We start from the raw sequence: 21,922 nt of genomic DNA, 5'->3' as shown, positions 1-21,922 counted from the left end.
TGTAGCTCTTTATAGGGGAATCAGTTCCTCTGTACCCAGCTGGTTCTATTAAGTAAACCCCACGCCCCATTCCAGGAGTGATGGGTAGAGCTAATTGGATGGGACTGGTGGGCTCCAGGCCTCTGGCCCTTAAAGGCCAGGACCCCATCACATAGCCCTGCCTTTAGTTAAACTGGTGCAAACCCCTGTGGGGGACATACATATCAGTTTAAAACTAATTTTATCAGTTTAGCCTGACCATGTAAATTCACAGGTTTAAACTGATTTAAGAGTACCCACGTTGCTCTGACTTAACTAAACTGGTTCAAAATTATGCCTTCAGTTAAACTAGTGCAACTTTGTGTGTATAGGAGGACCTCAGAAAATACTACTCTGGGATTGATGGGAAACTCCAGAGAAGATTGCTCAGAGCTACAGAGTGACTTACCAACTATCTAGAAGTGGGTGGATATAAATGAGGTGAGACTTTGTATAAACAAACATGACATAATAAACTTTGGGAGAATTAACCAGCAGGAATACCAAGGGCAGGCTTTCAGTATTACTGAAAACTAGTACCACATTACTGCTGAGGTCACAGTGGGCACCAGCTCATAATGTTATACTGCTGCTAAACAGGCAAATGCTATCCCTGGGGATGTAGAATCCCTCATATGGCAAAGCTACTTTATTCAGTCATGCCAGAATTGCATTTGACTGTCTGCAGTTTTAAAAAGCACCAATATTTAGAGACCCTAAAAAGGAAAAATAAAATAACAGGGGAGCTAGGAACTGTAACGCGTTAGCAGGAAATCCTGGAACTTGGGCTATGTCTACACTGCAATAAAATACCAGCCATTGGCTGGGTGAGCGGTCTCAGGCTTGCAGGGCTCAGGCTGTGGGGCTATAAAATTGCAGTGCAGATGTTTGGGCTCAGGCTGAAGCCTGGGCTCTGGGACCCTCCACCCTTGCTTAGTTCTGAAGTAAGGCCTAATTTGGCACCCTGTATTGGCTTCACCAACTTCTGTGTGTGTTTTAGCAGAGTAAGGACTGTAATAATAAATAATCTAAAGGGGATTAGTGTAGAGGAGGGTCTCACTTGAGTTAACGTGAGAAGTCCTCTTTGATCCCTTCATCTCTGTTTTTAGGGTTAAGTCACCCATTAACTATATGAATGTTTCCGTTTCTTCTTTTCCTTCTCCCTCAGCTCCCATCTTAGTTTCTTCTCCTTTATTCCTTTACATTTATTACATGTCCTTATTTATCAAAGACAAGAAAATGAAATAAAAGCGCATTGCCACGATGAGGTCACTCTGGACGTTGTTATTAGAGCACTCTGCTTTAGATCCAAATTGTGGACAACAATCAGATTTTCTTCCACGACTGCATCTCTTATCAATGGGGTGAATGAAATAAGAGGAAAATGATGCTCTTTGCCTGCCAGATGGTCAGTGGGTTGTCATATACTTTTGGAATCGCTTTGGCAGACCTGTTTGTGAATGTTACAGAGTGACCTTTCATAGTCAAAGGCCGTGTCTAGATAAAGATAAAAGGGGTGATAGATTGTGCTAGCTAACATGTTCGTTTGAACAGACTAGTGTAGAATACAGCACATGCTAAGACAGGAGCCTAGGCACATGCTATTGTACAACATGTCTTGTCTTGACTAGAGTTTTAGCACTGTAAGGTCCGGCTAGCTAACATGTCCTAACATCGTGCCTGCAGATCCTACCCTAGGCCAAGCCTTCAGGGCAAAACCTGTACACTCCAAAAGTAGGTGCAGGGAAGGCCTTGAGCACAGCAGCAGAGCTAAGCATTTGTAGCTGGCGTGGGGGCAGGATGCAGGGACTGCATGCCCTGCTCCCTGTTGAATTGTGCCTGCGCGAGCCTTTCCCCTTGCCCCTCAGCCACTGTTACTGCCACCAGTGCAGCTCCACCAGAGATAGCAACACACCAGCCACGGGCACAAGACTGAAAAGACTTGGCAGTTAAAGGCCCCAGCACCCTGTCTACATGAGCACTCCTACTATTTCTACCCATTGTGCAAAATGTTCAAGAAAAAAAGCTTGCAATAGGCAAAGGTTAATGGGTCCCTATTTAATCCACCATGGAGGATGGGGCTGGATTGATGGCTCCCTGGCTACGGATGAGAAGTGGTTGGGAATTTTCAGTTAGAATGATTTTCTGACAGAAAATGCAGTTTCTGCCAAACCAAAATTTTCCATCAGGAAAAATAAAAATTAAATATTTCAGCTTTTCACCCTGATTTGGGATTAAAATAAATGTTACAATATTAGAATTTTCCATAGCTCTGCTATACATTTTTCTATGGCACTTGTCACAGGTAGTATCTGAGCACCTCCTCTACACTAATGAAATTATTCTTGCTATGTCCCTCCAACTCCTTTAGCAGTGGGTGTGCCTGTGCCTGCCCACTTCCCGGAACCCAACAGGACCCCTCCAACGCAGATCACTACTATTATCCCCATTTTACAGATAGGAACTGAGATACAGAGAGATCTTGTGGCACACTCAAGGTCACACAGGAAACACAGGCTAAAGCTAGGAACTGAACTCGTGGTTAAATCAATGGGACTCATGAGACAAAACCTTCCTGTCTTCACCAGCTAAACCCCACCCTCTCAACAAGTGGGAGTTACAAAGATTCAAAGGTAGCCATCTCTCTGAACATGCATAGCAGCAAACGAGTATCTGGGGAGGTGGATCCCATTCCTCCCTGACCAAGCTTGTTTATTCAAGTTCTGCACAGGGACCAGGATCTGGTCCTTTGCCAAGGCACTGGACAACCACAGGAAACAATGACACTGACTTTGTTCCACTTAAATATCGTTGTAATGCCATTAACTTCAAGGGTGTTACTCCCGATTTGCACTCTTGTAAGTAATAAGAGAATCCAGACTGTTGCTTAAGTCCATCTGCCTTTTTGATTGCTTTGGTTTGGATGTTATAACAGGGTCTGTGTTCCTGCACACAGCGAACTCTCCCCACCTCTCTCTGCTTATTCCATTGCCATGGTCCAGAGTTGTGCCTCCTGCCTATGGCTGGCAATGCCATCACTGCACCTTCTGGTCCTCATCCAGCCATTGTCCACTGCTGATGTCACTTACAGGCTTTCCCTTTCTCAGAGGACCCGTTGTTCTAAATATCAATCTTCCCACTGAGTACAATAGTGACTTAGTATTTGCAGTTGTAATACCTGATATGATCAGCAATACTCTGAATGCAACAGCCAGCCCTTTCCAGTAAAGCCCTCTAGTGTCTGTTAACTTCATACACACTTATCCTTTTGAACTGTGTACCATTACACTGGGGTACAGCACTTGTTTACCTTCTCTAGAAATGTCAAAGTACATAGTTTAATGATGGATTTCAGAGCTCATAAAAAATCAGATATAAGCTACTTGGATCTACATGCTGCACTTCAAAGGGCAAAAATGTAGCAGCAAATTGGAATTTGACACTGCTTCATCAAAATGTATCCGTGCAAACTCCTAGGTAAACAAAGATTTTTCTCTCTCTTTATTCTGGTAATTCAGATGCAGTTTATTTATCACTAAAACCAACAATTGTTTAATTTGAGGATGGAGATTACAGGCCAGGTTCTGGACCTGATCCTGTATTTGTTAATTTCAGTGGGAGTCTGATTTATCTGAACTGCAGAACCTGAGCCATTAATTGTAGATGTAATTAGACTCAAATGTCTAATGCACTAGTGCCTAATCCACTGGATTGGCCATTATCCAAAAATCCATCAGGCTAATCTACTGGCATGTAGAAACCTAACCCAAATTACAGAGAACAATTATCACAGCTTGAGATGATAGACTTATTTTCAAGTCTAACCCATTTAAAATCCACATTTATGGTAACAAGTGCTAAAAGTGTCTCTTTTTCTGTAATCCATTCAAAAGCAATTTTTTACCTATGCCAATTATACTGTGCCACCTCCTGCAGTGAAGAATATTTAATTAAATGTTCTTTAATGTTTATAAGTAAAACAATTGCTTTAAAATAACTATTAGGAGTTACCAGTGAGCTGCAGAAATCATCTGAGCTTCACTTCAGAGGCTTAGATAAATGCTGGTATCTGAGAGAGTGCAAGGAACAAGCATGTGACACGGGCACATGGGAACTGCCATACAGGACCAGACCTATGGTCCATCCAGTCCGGTACCCTGTTTCTGACGGTGGCCAGCACCAGATCGCTATGTTGCCATGTCACGATAACCACATCCCTTTCTGCAATGGCTGCTTTCCTCCATTCGGCCATTTCATTTTATACCTATGTCAAAAGGCCTGTTAATCCTGGACCTCCCTGCAAATCAGTGCCAATTGATCAGACTGAGACCTGGGAACACTAAACGGAGCAAACTGGAAGGCAGTTCAGACAAACCTGGTGGAGCAAAGAGATGCATGTTCATTTTCACTACTCACTCTCACTGCTTTTCATTACACCTTCTCCCCCATCCCTTTTTTGTACTGTACTTAGCTCTTGTCTACATTGGGGATTTGTCCTGATTTCAGCCATCAGTGGTCACCACCAATATAGTTGCACAGTTGCAAACCCTTAGGGTGAAAGCCTGGCCCCACTGAAGTCAATAGCAAAACTCCCATAGGCTTCAGTGAGGCCAGGATTCACCCCTAGTGTAGACAGCTCTGTTTGTACCTTAGCCCTGCTTGAAATCAGGGGGAACTCCGCCTTGGGGATTGAACATGTGCAGATTCATTGGTGGTGACCACTGATGGCTGAAATGGGAGCAAATCCCCACTGTCCATAAGGCCTTTTGAACCAGGATCTTGTTCAACAGGGATATCTGTCCATAAGCACCTAGTACACTGCTGACATAATACATTTGGTCAATCACACAGTTTTTAAAAATTATTTGTGTTAACATTAAATAGCAGAACATTACTGAGAGCATGGGAACACTTTGGGCCAGATCTTGTCCCTGCCGCTCAGACACACTGGCAGGAGTGAGGATGGGGCCTCAGTATGCTCCCTGCTTTGTGGGCCAGTGAGGGAGCAGATACTATGCCCCTCCCTGGGATTCTGGACAGACACTGTGCAGGGATGTAAGAGGGGAGGGGAGAGGCTCCTCTTGCCCTGCTCTACCATACAAATGCACAGGGCCTTGCAGAAGCTAGCCCTTCATCTGAAAGCCCCAAATCACCCAAACAGTAAGAATAATTGCACTGAGTATAGTTGAAGGGGCAAAGACTGTCTTTGATGTATTGTGCAAAAAGAAAAAAAAAAAGCCATCTCCAGATGATTCAGTGTCATCTTGCGTAGTTTGAAGAGAAACTCCCTTTTTGTCTGTTAATCTGTTGGTTAAAAGGGGAAATAGACATACGCTGCATTCTCGGTCCAGTTCGAAGGCATCTTCTATGATGTTTGGCTGCTGCGAAATATAGTTTCAGTTTCTTGCCAGCATTCCTTAGCTTTATTACCACACAGTGCCTTGGACAAGACAGTCTCACTCAGGGCAAATTACAGGTTTTCCAAATGTCCTGATGTATTAACTCCTTTGTGTCTTATTCCTTTAATTTATCTTAGTAGTTCAGTATTTCCTGAATGTCTTCCTCATATTGTGGGTGAAGCATACCCTGCCTGGTAACCTGGCCTAAGATATTTTAAATGCACAATCACAAATGAACTTCTAGGACAGTTTTGAACCTAGTGCATTTGAAAACTGATTCCAAGCATGATGATGGGGAAAACACCTACAATTTCTTTAGATGTCCCATATTTAATTCCCTCGATAATCTACATGGTTTTATGCAGCGTGCGCAGATAGCCGCTGTGTTAAGTAAAAATATATTTGCTTTCTGTAACTAAACAGAAGATCCATTCTTATGAAGTATGGATTTTATAGTGAAAAATTCCTAAGGGTACAGTCTGCTTAAAAATGGATCCTCAGCAACTGTAAGTGCCTAGTTACAAGTGTTATGGGCACGCTATAAATAGCTAAGGGTCTGTTCCTGCTTGAAAGACTGTAAAAGATACTATGTATTGAGTGTACATTACAATATTTGTATTATGAAAGGTGGCATTTAAGAATTCAACAGAGCATTTGCTAGTGCTTGGTTTTTGACCGTTTTTTGGAGAGTTTTTATGATCATTTCATGTGTTTGCCATGCCCAAAGATGTGTTAAGCGTTAAGTGTATCCCTCTTGCAGCTTCAGCAGATCATCAAAAGTTTTCAATTTATATAAAAGTCCCATAAGATGGAGATGGAGTTTATAGGCTGCAGCTGTGCAAATGTCAATACACAAACCTGTCTGGCAGGGCTCAGAGCGGCATATGTTTAACGGTATTTAAGTGCCTAAAGGTGGAGCTAGGGGCCTAGTGGGATTTTCAGAAGTGCCTAGGCATCTAACTCCCATTGATTTCAATAGGAACTGGGGCCTAAGCACTTTTGAAAATCCCAGTTGCATCTTTAAGTACCTAATGACCTTTAAACACCAGGCCCAGAGCGGTTAGCATTCTACCTCAGCAGAATTCAGGCTCCAAAACTCCTGAAATGGCATGTTTTTTTAAAAAAAAGCTTAATGCTCTTTCACGCCAACAAGAAGATGATGATGCAAAATTGAAAGGAACGAAAAAGGAAAATAAAAGGAAATAGAACTGGGCAGAAGAGAAGAAACAGCTAAACTGTGTGTCTGATGTAGACTCTGCCTCTTCTGCTGTGCTCCTTCTTGCACTCCCACTCAGATTAGCCCCTCTGTACTGCTGCCAGCTCGGAGCAGTTCTAAAGCATTCCCCCACTTTGAGCAGAGGCACAGATATGGTATCAAAACCAGTTTATCTTTAATCACTAGCATGCATAATACCAGAAATAAGTTGTAGCTGTTCCACTTATTGCAGGCTTTAATGCATGCTGCCCTTCAGTGGCGGATCTTGGATTAGCTGCCAAGCAAACTACAGTACAGCCTACATTTATCTTTAAAACTCTATGTTGATTTGTAACCTTTATACACACACAATGCTCAGAGGTCAGAAAATGACGTTAAAGGGTCTCATTCATTACCTTGGTGATGCTGCAAATTCTATATATTTTATTGTCTGCCTTAGCAATAAATTCCGTCCAGGTTGTGCAGGGGGAAGAGAACCTGCAACCCCTTTCTCCTTTGCATTCCTGTACAGGACTAGCTATAATCGCTCTTTATTCTCACTGAGCACAAGGAGTGCTCCAGACTCTGTCTCTTCAGGCTCTAGGGGGCGGGGTGGGTGAAGTGAAGGCAGAACCACAGCCCAGCCCCTTTTCCTCGCATCAGACAGAGAAGCTGAGCTGTCACAGGGATGAAGGGGAAGAAAGCACACGACAGGCTGCATAAGGGTTGCACAGCTCTCACTCCCCAAAAGTCCTGGAGGAATTCTGCTGAGTCTGCTGTGAGCCTTGCTTCCCCACCCCCTTCCCCTGCCCCTCTATGTGCCCAGTTACTTAGGGACAATTTGGATCTAGTAGATTCTATACAGGCTGCTGTTAATTTGTGTAATAAATACAGCATAAGAACAGCATGGCTGAGTTACTGAGAGTCTAAACTCTCTCCTCCCCCAGTATCTACACTGAGTGGCAACTGGAACTCTCCCCAGGGTAATATGTATTTAAACTGGTGTAACAGCAAGGCCTGCAGATTGCCCTTTCTAAACCGGCAGTGCTCCATAAATCAGAGTAAACAGCAACCAGCATCACAGTCATTTTCTTACTTTTACTGTTGTCAATAGATCACCATGTCAACTACTTAAGCCACTTTTTAATTCTGGAGCAAGATGTGTAATCAAAGGCCTTTATGAAATGGGTGAAGAGAGAAGAATGAAATCCTTGGCTAATGACTGATGCAACATGAGTACTCCAGAGGCCTGAACGGTGTATTCGGGAATATTGTACTTGTGATGGAAAACTACATGAAAGGCGTATCCCTGCAGGAGTAATTGCCTTCTTCGGTTAACCCCATTTTTCTTATACATGATTTCATTCTATCGGTGTATTGTACATTTTTCTCAGCAAATTTTCCCAGAGTCAAAATCTTAATAGAGGATTCAGAGAGAGAAATTATTACTTCATTTCCCTCAATATGTAGATTTATTATTATTATTATTATTTTATTTTTTACATCGTCTGATTTTAATTCCTACGCTCCCCAGGTCTTAATTTAGACCTCAGAAAGGGGGAGCTATTCCCTCATAGCCAGCCCCACTGTTTAGTAAAATTTAAATCCAAAATACCGTAGGGCAGAGTGAGTTTCATTTAAAAGGTACCTAATTTTATCAGCATCCCATCCTTCCTCATTGCCCTCTGGTTCTTTCTTGTCCCAACAGAAATGTGCTCGTCCTGGCAATAGCAGCAACTGCATTCTGAGACGCGACATTGATAGAACACAGGGGGCTTTGATGCTTCTGATTGACCTTAAAGCAGTGTCTAAAATGATAACCTCAGCGTGGAATATGTGTCACTGCACAGAAAAATCTGTACAGCTGCCACAGTAAAATAGACCAAGATCACACAACAGGGCAAGCAGGAAGTTCCAGAATTATGTTTCAGCAGTTTTCTCTCAGGTAAACAATCTAAAAGCGGTAAAATTACTCTCAGTAATCTAAGATGTGCTGGGCGAAAAATACGTCACCACAACAGATTTGCAGAATCCCTCTGGGAGGTATTAAAAAAAGCATCCAGCTATGTTGTAATCGTTCTATAAATCTATAGTACGTGAGTCTGTATCGAATACCTTAATACCTGATTTAAGAAAAGGGTAAATTCATGACTTCTGGGAATACCAATATTTTAATGTCAGAACTGTTATCCTTTTAGATGCTGCTTTAAGGTTAATCAGAAGCACCAGGGCCAAATTTGCAAATAAATATGCCTGTTGACCCTGCAAGTTTTGTATAGGCACTGTGACTGGGGAATACCTGCCCTGCATTGGACAGGAAGGGGTTTAACCCCATACTGTGGACTGAGGAAGTCACACCCCCTCACCCCTGCTGGGCATGCTCCAACTAAGCAGCCCAGCTCAGTCGGGCTGATTGCCGAGGAGAGAGGACGTGTTGCAGGCTCCCACCTGAGAGTTGTCAGAGCCTGAGACCGTGGAGGCCAGGTGTGCCGAGATCCAGGTGAATACCCGGCTGCCTGAAGAAGCCCACAAGGGAAAGGAGTTGTTGGGAACTTCGCCAGTCAATGACCCCAGGCATCCCGAGGACCTGTGGACTACAGCACAGGAAGAATGGGTAGGAAGTAGCCCAGGGGAACTAGACATTGATCCAGTTGTGGAACTGGGAACAGCATCAGTGTGTTTCAGAAGGCTCCCTACTGACCCAGTGGTGGATACACTCACTGCTGATAGAGCCCTGGACTGGGACCTGGTGGAGTAGAGGGGACCTGGGTCCCCCTACTCTGGCCATCAACCCACTCCTGGGTGACACCCCCTGCCTGGCCACCAGGCCATATTGCTCCACTTAGAAAGGCAGTCCTATTGACTTCAGCCCCGAGGCCATACTGCCCTGCCCTGTGTCAAAGGGCAGCCCCATTGGCTCTGGCCACTGGGCCACGCTGCCCTGTGCTGAGGGGCGGCCCTACATCCAAGGACAGTCCCCCTGATGGGGTATACCTGCTCTGCAACAGCACCTACTGCATATCCTGCACTTGTGTGTATGAACTATGGAGTTGAGCATGGGAACACATAACAGTTACTCTGTTTGTGTACCCTGTTTATATAAATAAGTGCAAGATTCATGGGCACATTGGGCACCCATGCAAATATGCAGGTACAGTTTTTATTTTATAAATGCATTTTATTCAATAAACAAATGAACCTGAAATAAACATGCAGAGGACAATAATTTTGCTAGTAGTCAGAGTCAATGCTCTTTATGTGCACAGGTTTGGGCCTGATCCTGCTAACAGTTACTGCTGGATATAGTGCTTCCTACCATGAGTAATCCTCATGGAAATTTTTTTTCTGGGACTGGGATTAAAGGACAACATGCTCTGGAGCTGGCTTTTCCCCCTTTCAAACCTCCCCAAGCCCTGACACATGGGTTTCTGCTCCCCTTTACTCATTGGCTTAGAGGGCAAGAGCAATGTAGGGTCAAGGCCCAGATCTTCAAAGATATTTAGGTGCCTAACTCCCATTTAAATCCGTGAAAGTTAAATGTCTAAATACCTTTGAGGAACTGAGCCCCAAATCCTACTGCCAAAATAAACCAAACCAAAGCTTGTTGTCTTTCTCTTGTCCAAGAGGCCTGTTATTTCTAGTGCTGTTTGTTGTCCTGTTGGTGGAAACTTTAAAAAAGAAAGAAATTGCTCCTATGCATGAAAGGAAACCTACTTTAAAAACAATTCTACAAATGTAGTAGATTCCCAGCTGTGCTCTGGGAACAGGGCTCGGGGGCATGGGAGAGAGCTGGCTGCCATAGCTCTAGGAAGCTCTCTTTTGGCTTGTGACGTGCTGATCCCCTGCTTTGAGCAGTGGACAGTGCTCCGCAAGCTGCAGGAGGTGATCAGCACCTTGTGTGATTAGGCAGTGGGATGGAGAAAGTATATCTTAAAGTTTGTCTTTGGAAGGTTCTTTATGGACCACTGCCAAAATATAAAACATAGAAAAAGTTGTAGGGTCAGATCTTCTTCTGGTGACTTTAGTAGAACTATATCAATTTACAACAGCCCAGTATCTGACCCAAGAAGCTTTCATGGCGTCAGAAAGAAGATGTATATCAGAAACGTGATGCCCTCAGATACCAGCAGGGCTTGTCTCAGAGCAGCACAGAACATTGGTATGTATTGTATGGCATGCGCTGCTCTCTCTGATGCATTAGTTTTACTTGGGTTTGTGGAAGAAGCACATTTTAAAGAAGGATTTGAATGAAGAGAGGGTGGCTGTTTAATGCACAAGGAGAGGAACGGAATTACAAGAGCAATGGTGGAGATACAGGGCTGAGGGGATAAAGACTGTAGTTGGAGAAGAATACATAAGGGGAATTAAGAATGAGTGTGGGCAGGAACGTAAGACTTGCTGTAGTGGATTAGACCATCTAGTCCAGTGTCTTGACTCTGACAGTGACCAGCACCAGATGCTCCAGAGAAAGGTGTAAAAGCCCTCACTGGGCAGATGTGGGGTAACCTTCCCCCTATAGGAGATGAGACGAAAGGAATGAGAGCTGAGGTTCAAGTGAGGCACAGTTGTTCAGAGCTTTGCAGCTGAGACTGGGAAACGATGTGGAAGAAATCAAGAAAAAATGTAGCTTTGAGTCTCCCCTGTATGGTGTCTACACAAAAAAGGCATTTGGTATGTGGGCTGGTGTCAAAAGTTACTGAACAATGAGGAATAAGAGGAGGTGGTCTGATCCAGGAGGCTAATTTCAAACATGTATGGGATACTGCTGTACCTGGAGTATGGGGCGAAGGGGGGAGTGGGGTGGAAATTTAAAACCCAAATATATGGTGGTGGGATGACTTAGTGGGCAAAAATTTCCCAAATGAACATTGCAGTTAGATTTAGGACAGAATAGCACAGTCCTTCACTTGCACTAGACTCACAAGATATCATTACAAGATAATCTAGTGAAATTTTATTCTTGCTGATTCAAGAAAGTACATGAGAATCCCTCAGATCTGTATTTAAAAAAGGGTTCCTTTAGAATCCCCCAGATCTGTATTTAAAAAAGGGTTCCATCTAGAGCTGGCACCTGCCTACAACAATTTTGAGGTGATCCAGTCAAAATAAAGGCTATTGCAGGGAGAAGTTATTACCAGTGGAAGGGATTTTAGGGCAACATATGCTAAATTAGTAGTTGTAAAATGTGAGATAGCAACTCATAGGAGAAAGAGACACCCAAAGAGTACTTGATTGCACAATAGGCCGTAATACCTTTTCATTGTAGAGAAACTGATGTATGCAAGAAACCAAAAACAGTAAAACTACTGCAAAACTGACTCATTAAGTAAAATAACAGATTTTATAATGTTTCTATCTAACACTTTGCTTTTCCGATGATGGTTCTCACCATGCAGTCTGAAACCTGAAATCACTGAATGTATCCTTGAATTGGTAGTCCACACCCTATTCCCATTACAACCTGGCTGTGTGCCTGTATGCATGCGCACACACACACTAGGTTGGTGTGCAAAACTCACACAGAGACCCCCTTTCAGTGGGTTCCTGTTGTAATCTAAAATTTTAGTAGTGTGGATGGGGAGGAGATGCCAGACCCCGGAGATGTGCTGGAGGAAGAAGTGACAAGATTTGGACATCGACTGGATGTGTGGTGTAGATGGCCCAGGAGGGAAAGAGGAGATTGGTGTCAAGGTGAATTGTTGGGTTTTTTAGGGTGGAGAGAGACTACAGTGTGATATACTGTGAAGGGAAGAAACCTGATGAGAGTGAGAGGTTAAGAAGATGGTGATGGAGGGAGTGGGGCTGGGAGAAAGGGAGCTCATGAGGCAGGAAGAGTTGGAGTTACTGGGCCAGTTGGAAAGGTAAGAGGAGACAAGCAGGTGAGAAACCTTCTCAGCAAAGGAGGAGTGGGGAAGAGTGCAGGGGAAGGCAACCTTACGTCTAGTCTTCTCAGTTTCCATGAAGAATCTGGCAATATTTTGCATGGAGATGGAGTAAGAGGGAGTGTAAGGTGTGGGGGAGGAGAACGAGGAGAGAAATGGGAAGGGGATGACTGGGAGTGAGGATGGAGAGGGAAGGGACACAGATGGTGATAGGGAAGGATGCAGCAGGTGGAAAGGTTGGGGGTGGAGAGAAGATGATGGGAGAAATTGTTCCAGTAGCTAATTACTTTCACCGTTTAAAAATTACACGTTATTTCCAGTCTAAATTTGTGTAGCTTTAGCTTCCAGCCATCGGATCGTGTTCTGTCTTTCTCTGCTAGATTGAAGAGCCCATTATTAAATATTTATTCCCAGGTAGATGCTTATAAACTGTAATCAAGTCACCCCTTAATCTTCTCTTTAAGCTAAATAGCTCTTTGAATCTATCACAATCAGGCATGTTTTTTCTAATCTTTTAATTATTCTCATGGCTCTTCTCTGAACCCCCTCCAATTATCAACATTCTTCTTGAACAGAACTGGACACAGTTTTCCAGCAGTGGTTGCACCAATGCCAAGTACAGAGGTAAAGTAACTTCCCTGCTCCTACTCAAGATTCCCTTGGTTACGCATCTCAGGATCACATTAGCTGTTTTGGCCACAGCATCACACTGGGAGCTCATGTTCATCTGATAATGTGGGGGGGGGGGAGAGAAAGAGGTAGAGTTGTCAGGAGCAGAAGTTGTGGGGAAAATAGAAGGGGTTGGAGATGGAAATCTTGCAAGGAAGGGAGGTAGAAAGAGAGGAAATGGAGTCTGGTGGGCATGGTGGAGAAGGAAGACTGAGTGTGTAGTGCACTACCTGAGAAATTAATTAGCAAGTGATCACTCTGCATTAAATGACCAGTTAAAGCAATAATTAGATAATCAGCCAATAGGGAGTTAGTGAGCAAGTCATAGGTTGTTGGGACAGACTTGGCTTGGTCAAGCAGAGTCAGCAAGAGCCCGAAGGGAGCAGGTGGGCCTCAGAGCCAACTTGGCTGGCGCATCAGAGTTGCATGGGAGCAGGTGATCAGCAGATGCTGAGGCTGTGGTTACTATGGCGATGTAAGCAGAGCCAATCAACAAGTGTCTGAAGGTGGCAATGGTATCCAAGGGGATATCCTTGCAGGTTTTCATCACCATGATATCGGAGCACCCATGTGATTCCTGAACTACCCTGCTATGGTCTAATCCTCCTCATTAAAACTAATACAAGTTACTTTTGTGGATAAAGGAAATTTAGTGTAAAGAGTTTGATTTTAAAAAAATAATCTTCTGCAGTGTTTTATATAATAAAAGTCCTAGTACAATGAAATACAGTGGGGCGATCAACAGAAGTAAGGCCTTTGGGTGCTGCTCAGTGTATAGACAGATTTGTGATTTATCGCATCTGGATGCAATGGCTTAGTGGTCTAATTTTCAGGTTTGAAATACTTACGCTCCCTGGAATTGTAGTTTAAATCTCAGCAGCATTGACTCAGCCCTTCATCCTTCAGAGACCGACACACTGAGTTTTGGCCAGTTTACACTGTGTGGGCATGTGACGTTATTGATATAAACTGTGACCGTATAGATCATTGTTGGAACTAAGGTCATATAGTGGCACCAAATCTTGTACAAAGGAGGTCAAGTAAGGTCTATGACAAGGTTATAATTTGCTGGTTATGATTATGTTATCTGTATGCATGCATCATTTTTGTATTTAAAGTTATAAGTATTGACTCTATACTGTCTGTATTTTAAACTTGTGCTATGCTTCTGGGTGACACCCCGACAATTTGGATCAGCACTGCCTAGCCTGCTTGATGGCCCATTAAGGACCATCAGCTATACAACTGACCCACTGAGAGAAGGCAGATACACCTTGTAACTCAGCAAGGCATGCAGGGACATGCCTATGGACAAAACTCTAAGGTTTTTCCATACCATGTGCTGGGTAGCTTGTTTTTGGAACAAAGGAAGCATAGGCCACATGGCAAGAGACTATAAAAGGCAGCTGCATCTCCTCCATCTGGTCTTCAATCCTGCTTCTTACCTCTGGAGGAACTTTGCTACAAACTGAAGCTCTGAACAAAGGACTGAATGACCCATCCAAGCTGTGGATGTACTCCAGAGACTTGATTTGAACCTGCAGTTTATTCCATCACTGCTACAAGCCTGAACCAAGAACTTTGCCATTACTGTATATAATTGATTCCATTTAACCAATTTTAGCTCTCATCTATATTTATTTCTCTTTATGAATAAACCTTTAGATTTTAGATTCTAAAGGATTGGCAACAGTGTGATTTGTGGGTAAGATCTAACTGGTATATTGACCTGAGTCTGGGGCTTGGTCCTTTGGGATCAGGAGAACCATTTTTTTTTTTACTGGGGTATTTGTTTTCATAACCATTTATCCCCATAAGAAGTGGCTGCTGGTGGTGATACTGGGAAACTGGAGTGTCTGAGGGAATTGCTTGTATGACTTCTGGTTAGCCAGTGGGGTGAAACTGAAGTCCCCTCCATCTGTCTGGTTTGGTGTGCCTTAGAAGTGGAGGAACCCCAGCCTTGGGCTGTGACTGCCCTGCTCTAAGCAATTTGTCCTGAATGGATACGCTCAGTTGTGTCCCACCAGAGGCTGCATTGTTACAGGGTGTCTTGAAATGAGGCTACATGAATATTGGTCCTGTTTGTTCATCATGGACAGAGAATCCATGACCCTTTTCATGGGATTGGGACTTGCCACCCTCCATACCCACCCAAGTGTGCTGGTCCAAAATTACCGTCCCTTTCTCTTAATGATTTCTATCAGCGCTTTGAACATGTAAGTACTATGTAGCATTGTTTTAACATCCTACTATTAAAAGCAGAAGACGGAGATGTTTTTGCCAAAGAAATGGGAATAATGCTGCATTGCACTAAGTGGTGCTGTTTCCAGGGTAATTCTTAACCAATTCAAAGAGTAGGGAGTTTTAAGGCCTCTTCTGCAAGGTGCTGAGCACTCCTTGTGAGGTGCCAAGTTCCCTCTGCTCTCGTTGACTTCAAACACCTCACAGGCATTTAAACAGCTAATGTATCTGTAGCGCTTGACGTCGACATCACTACTGGAACTGTGAGAATGAATGTGCTTGTGACAATATTTTTCACCATATAAACAGTGTTATTTCCATGCATGATGTAGCAGCCCTTAAATGAAATGGTTTTGCTATTTGAAGGTTAGCAGCATCCAACAGCAGAGGGAGCTCTCTGAGAGGAAGAAGGAAAGAAAAGCTGACAGTCTGGCAAAGGTTTATTGCCGGGGCGGGGACCAGGCCTGGCAGATGAAGAGAGAGCCCAGGGAAACGGGTTAGTGAGGGTGAGTATGAAAAGCAACAAAGATGCACCTAAAGGAGTTTTTGAAACCTTGAACAGACAAGGAGAAAGAGGTTTGGGAGGGGACCAGGAAATGAAAGAGAAGCAGCCAACATATAACCTAGATGCCAAAGAGGCACTTTATAAAGACAAGACAAAGACAAGAAAGAGGCTGGGGAGAAAAGTGCTGGGACATTATCAGTCTAATGTGGTAGAGGAGATGTCTGAGAGTAACTAGTTCAGAGAGAGAGATATTTTCTGGTTCAGAGAAGCTGTTCCATTGTTTTTTGTCCATTTTATTGAGGAAAAAATACTGCTATATAGTTACACACTCACTTCTTCTCAGCATCACTAAGAAGGTGGCTTGTTAGAGTGTTTTGAATGGAGAGACTGTGGTGGCTTGGCAAACTAGGCAAGGGAATCAGGAATTACCTGGGCTCTTTACAGTATGTAGCATTAGGGAAATCTGAATTGTGTACACAATTTATAAAGGTTATAAAATGTTTTAAAAATGCATTTTGTCACTCTCCTAAAGTACCCATTCATGTATGCAGGATTTTCACTGTAAATCTGACATTTTACAATGATCAAATGCCGTAAACACATATTCAAGACAAATCGGAGATTACAAACACTGTGTGTATATACACATGCGCACACACAATTATGGGGCAATAAATATTGCAATGTAATGGCTAGTTCTGCCCCATATTGGATAAAATCAACATAGCTCACTGTGTCATGGTCTCTATACTGTCAGCACCAGATGAAGATTCTCCTTTAGCTCAAGTAATAGGGATCCATCCATTTAAAGCAGGAAGATCTAAATTTTACCCTTACCAACACCATAAAGTTCCAAATGGCCATGGGTAAAGCACTGTGACAATCATGAAGTCCGAAATGGCGATGATTTGTTATGGTTCATTGAAATGATCTGTGTGGTCCTTTCCACTTATGTCAAAGATCATGGTTAGCCTGAACAACCAGAATGTTATTTTTGGTTGAGCTGTGATCAAACTTTCTTTTTCGTATTACATTTTTTCTATAATGATAAAATAAATATGGAGACTTAGTGATGTGTGTGTTTCCTTTCTTGCTGCTTAGCACTGAGCAGGCTGTCAGTGCTACGGAATGCACAAAAATAAGGATAGTACTTTCCCTAAATAGCTTACATTCTAAACGACAAGTATGCAGTGTTGTAGCCATGTCGGTCCCAGGATGTTAGAAAGACAAGGCGGGAGTGGTTATATCTTTTAGTGGACCAACTTCTTGTTTCTCTCACCAACAGAAGCTGATCCAATAAAAGAGATTACCTCACCCACCTTGTCATTCTAAAGGATGGACACACAGAAAACAAGAGACACTGAGAAACCCAGAGATGGAAATAGTTTAATTCCCAGTTCCCATAAATATCATTATATATACATCATATTACAAACTCACTTTGTAATCACTAAGAAGGTGGCTTGTTAGAGTATTTTGAATGGAGAGACTGTGGTGGCTTGGCAAACTAGATAAGGGAATCAGGAATTACCTGGGGTCTTTACAGTATGTAGCATTAGAGAAGACTGAGTTGTGTACACTAATTTACCAGTGGGTATCTAATCAGAGTGGCTTGAAGAATTTGAGTACTTTGATTTGTTGAAATGGTTTTTGAACAGATACCAGGAAGATGATTTCACTAGAGTAATTATTTCATCTTGTGGCTTCATTTTGCCTTGAGTAGAGACTCGAGAGTCAAGTCGGTGATTTTGTTTGATATATATTCTGTGTACACATAAATAGGAGAATGAAACGAAAGTGAAATATTAGTCTAGCGGTTCCAGATGAAATTGGCTCATCTCTGCATCACAAATTTTAGCTCAAAAATGGCAGGATTCAGAATCTGCAGACTCACAAGTATAGAGTCAATGGCAGATGTGCTGGTACTGGGGGGTATAGCAGCACCCCCAGGCTTGAAGTGGTTTCCGGCATATACAGGGTTTACAGTTTTGTTCAATGGCGTTCAACACCCCTATTATAAAAATTGTTCCAATGCCACTGATCAATGGGCCCAGTATCAATTATCAAGGTAAGGAGGATGCTATAATTGTAGTTCCCCAAACTCCCTAGCTAACCCTCTGTTTTAATGAGATTTCTTTCCTCTCTGTTCACAGAATAACTTGTGGTCCTTTTGGTCTCGCCTACACAGTTTATGCAAGGCCAAACAGCAAGAGAGTCAGGAGCTGCTGCATATAAAAAATAAATTAAATCCTTTTTCTGATGCTCTGCCTACTCCCAGACCTTGCAGGACCTTGCCTTGCAAGCCTAACATGACAAGGTATTGTGTGTCCTCATTCACTTCAGGTGGGAGATGCACTCATCATCTTGCAGGTTCAGGGCTGTGGTATTTTGCTCCCACATCCACCCTTTCCGGCTCGCCCTCCTCCCCCACCTCTTCTCCTCCTGCTCTGGAAGTGCTGCCCAGCTGTGCCTCTTGTTACATATGTGTGACTTGGCTATTTTTAAACTTTCTTCCTCTTTAAAAATATTAACTCAAGAGACTTTAATGATTATAATTTAGGTACTGTACTTAAAACAGGAGTGGGGGTGGGCAGGCAGTAAAGGTTCAAAGCTAGCACAACGCTAGTTAAGTGCTTTGGAAAGCTACAGCTGACTGGCCATTTTTAAAAAAACTACCATCTTCCCCCTTAACCATGCAATGCAATTTATTTTTGTGTCATGCACATTCTGCACAGTGCCACAGACCCTTTGCAGAGAAACTCCGTCACAAACTGAAGGGGAATGAGAGGGTATCAGGCAAGAATTGAAGTAGGGAACAATGACCCAAATGTCCCAGAGGGAGGCAGGGAGACAGCTCCAGCTAGTTGGGCAGCCTGTGTTCTGACAGCCAAAAGCCTGTTGCAGTCCCCACTTATTGTGGTCAGACAGTCTTTAACTTTCATTTTCTATTCAGCCATTTAAAATCATGTGTAGCAGGTGAGGGAGGAGGAAGGATATGGGCCTTTCTAAGTTCAGTGCAATGCAAAATTTAAGATGGGACAGCTATGAGTGAGTGAAAGCCATGACTGAAACAGGGCCTAATTCAGGCCTGTTCCTGTGAGGTGCTGAGCGCTCTCATCTCCCTTTGACTTCAGGGAGTTAAGGGTACTTTGCACACCACTAAACCAGGCACAATGGAAGTAGAGTGAGTATGCTTTGGGGACATGGACATATACCAGATCCTACACAAACAGAGGAGCAGCTGCCATTTTGGATGTCCGAAACCAACCCAAAACCTTAGCCCTCCTTCTGAGTAGGAGTCATGCCCCTGCTGAGTTCACAGTGCTGCAAATAACAGGCCCAGCAGTGGTGAATGGGATATACAGACAGCAAACTACATTTTCACAAGCATAGCTCTTGCTCCTCTGCCACACCAATCTTACTGTGGATTTTGTGGGGTTTAAAACCTTTTAATCAATGAGTATTAGCTATAGATGGTAAGCAAGCTGGGGCAGGGGTCAGCCTGTTTGCTAGGTGTACGTACAGCACCTTGCACAGTGGGCTGCTGATCCCTTCCTGAGGCCTTTAGTACAAATAATAACTAATCACCTTCAATGTACAGCGAGATGGCTCTGCCAGGAACTCATGGTAAACTGAGTCATGTCTGGGGTATGTTACTGGTATAAAATTCGTTACATGCGGGAGGAATGTTTTATAACCCTACCTATTGCCTGCCTGCACTCATCCCACACTCAGACTCTCAGGAGTAACTGGCGATTTGTTACATCTTGGAAGCAAGGTAGAACTTTTACTGTCAGCAGGATTTTCTTTTTTTTACAGCAGTAATCCCTCACTACTTTTCAAAGTTCAGGATGAGGGCCTACGTATCCCTTTGACCTTCTGTCAGTATAAATTGTGTTCTGGATTCAGTTTTTTTTCACATCATGTTTGTTTTCTTTTATTTTCACTTTGCATTTTCTCTGCATCCAATAGTACAGTAAGATGGCTGTACAAAAGCTCCTGGTGTCTTATTAAGTAGCCAGTTAATCACTAATCCATTGTAATTTCTTTAGTGTTCTGTGTTCTGCTGCTTAAATGTGCTTTGTAAGGTATAAATTTGGAACTTTGGAGCTGTTATTTCATTGCTTGTAGTTGCTTGCTAACATTACCTAGCTTTCAAATGTACTCAGTTCACACTTTTTAAAGGAGACTGACCAATTGGTTTTATCTTCCATAGAAATTCATTTAAAAAAAGAAATGAAAATATCAGAAAAACTAAGTATTCAATGTAACCAAGAACAGCAGACACAAACTACTTCTGGCATCTTTACCTTCACTTGAAGAAATTCACTGAACTGCTATTTGCTAATCCACACAAGTTATTGACAGATAAAATATAAGTTTCTTATTTCAGCAAAGATTTAAAAGCTGAATGTTCATAGCAGTGACGTCTCATTGCAAAAACTCCATTACTTTTACAAAATACTGTATAGCAGGTTGAGTAGTGAGAGAATTGGTGGGTGCAACAGGGACGTAAGGGAGAAATTAAGGAGGGTAAAGATATTAGAGATTGTAATTGATTTATTTGACAATCTTCACAGGCTTCTTTGTACTCTTTTCAAGTACAAAGAAGATATATGTCAGGTTGATGTGTCCCCCCCCCAAACAGGAGGCACTGGAATGAATAAATCAAGAGCCACAAGTCACCAGGATTGTGCAGTAATATATGCAAGTGTTCTGAAGGAACTTTGGTGTGCCTGAGCTTCTAACAAATATATGCAATCTGTCATTGAAATTGTCTGCTATACCAGGGTTGGAGGGTAGCCCAGTGGGGTACCTATGTTTACAGAAGGTGCTAGTGTGAGCCTGGAAATTTCAGAACGGTGAGTCTTACTTCAGTGTGAATAAAATTGTTTGAAACAAGGATTAAAAAGAGTATTATAAAACACCACGATGAACATGATAGGAACAAACCAGCAATAGTTCCGCAGAGCAAAATTGTGCTTCTCTAATATACTAGAATTCTCTGAGCATGGTTGAGAGCTGGTTGACATAATTTAATTAGACTTTCAAAAAGCTTTGCCAGTGTTCTGGTTACAGGGCCAGCTGTACTTTAGACTCCCTTCAGTCCCTCTTGAGTGCACCTTGACCTCAGGTAACACATTGGCTTTCTGCCCTTCTCTCAAAGGGTGGAATCCTTCAGTCCAAGCACTCTTTTTCCAGGCTGCAACCTCCCTTTTTTCCAACCCTGTTAGGACAACAGGTCCAACTGTGTCAGGCATGGGTGGCGGGTATCAAAAGCTGGGGGAGGCTGAGCCTCCACAAACAGCCCTGCGAGGCCCTACCCATGCTCCACTTCAAGACCCCCTCTTACTTCCCGGGTGTTTTATGGCTCTTTCCCTGGGGCCAGGGCCAAGGGCTGGGACTAGTGGGGGCCAGGTTGTGGCTAGGGACTCCAGGTGGCTGGAGCACGTGCTCACTCGGCGCTCGGAGGCTGGGGCAGGTGGTGGTGTTGGGACTCGGGTGGGGAAAAGGGGTCAGGAGGGGCCGGGAGCTACCCTCCCCAAGCCTGCGGTTCACCCACCGGGTGCCGCCACGGTGTCTGGCACTTATAAGTCCTTTTCCTCCAGGGACTTTTGACCAACAAGCTGATTAAAGTAAAAAGGACTTCTTCAAAACAAAGCATTGTTTAGTCCCCCAAAGGTTCATAGCACACAAAGCAAAGGGCCTATATGCATCTTTCCTTGCAAGCATTGGTAAATTCCATTCAGCCCAGTTATTTCCATCTCTAGGCTGATAAAAGCAGACTGCACTGCTGCATTCTCTCCCTCCTTTGGTGTGTCTCTGCCAGCGTTTCCCTCCTGGGCAGCTGCTGACAGCCCATTCACCACCCCCTTCTTCTCTAGGCCAGTATCTTCAAGGTTTTAACATCCCCTTTGATCCTAGGTTCTGCCTTGGAAGAATAAATTTAGCAAGCCAGGGGTATCCCCCAATCATTAGCTTTCCCATTCTTTCCTTAAAGATCATTGGTATT

General features: G+C 43.3%; 1 long non-coding RNA gene across 1 annotated transcript; it reads left to right on the top strand.

Annotated features, from left to right (window-relative positions):
- Positions 1 to 350: 350 nt before the first annotated feature.
- Positions 351 to 21,416, top strand: LOC122466844. The gene is made up of 3 exons (XR_006292734.1): positions 351 to 459; positions 15,771 to 15,910; positions 18,063 to 21,416. It is a non-coding gene; the product is annotated as an uncharacterized LOC122466844 (long non-coding RNA).
- The last annotated feature ends 506 nt before the right edge of the window (positions 21,417 to 21,922 follow it).

This window comes from Chelonia mydas, chromosome 8 (genome assembly GCF_015237465.2).
Source record: "Chelonia mydas isolate rCheMyd1 chromosome 8, rCheMyd1.pri.v2, whole genome shotgun sequence".
Classification (NCBI taxonomy): Eukaryota; Metazoa; Chordata; order Testudines; family Cheloniidae; genus Chelonia; species Chelonia mydas.
Note: the sequence above shows the minus strand (reverse complement) of the source record. Positions and strands in the feature narration are given on the sequence as shown.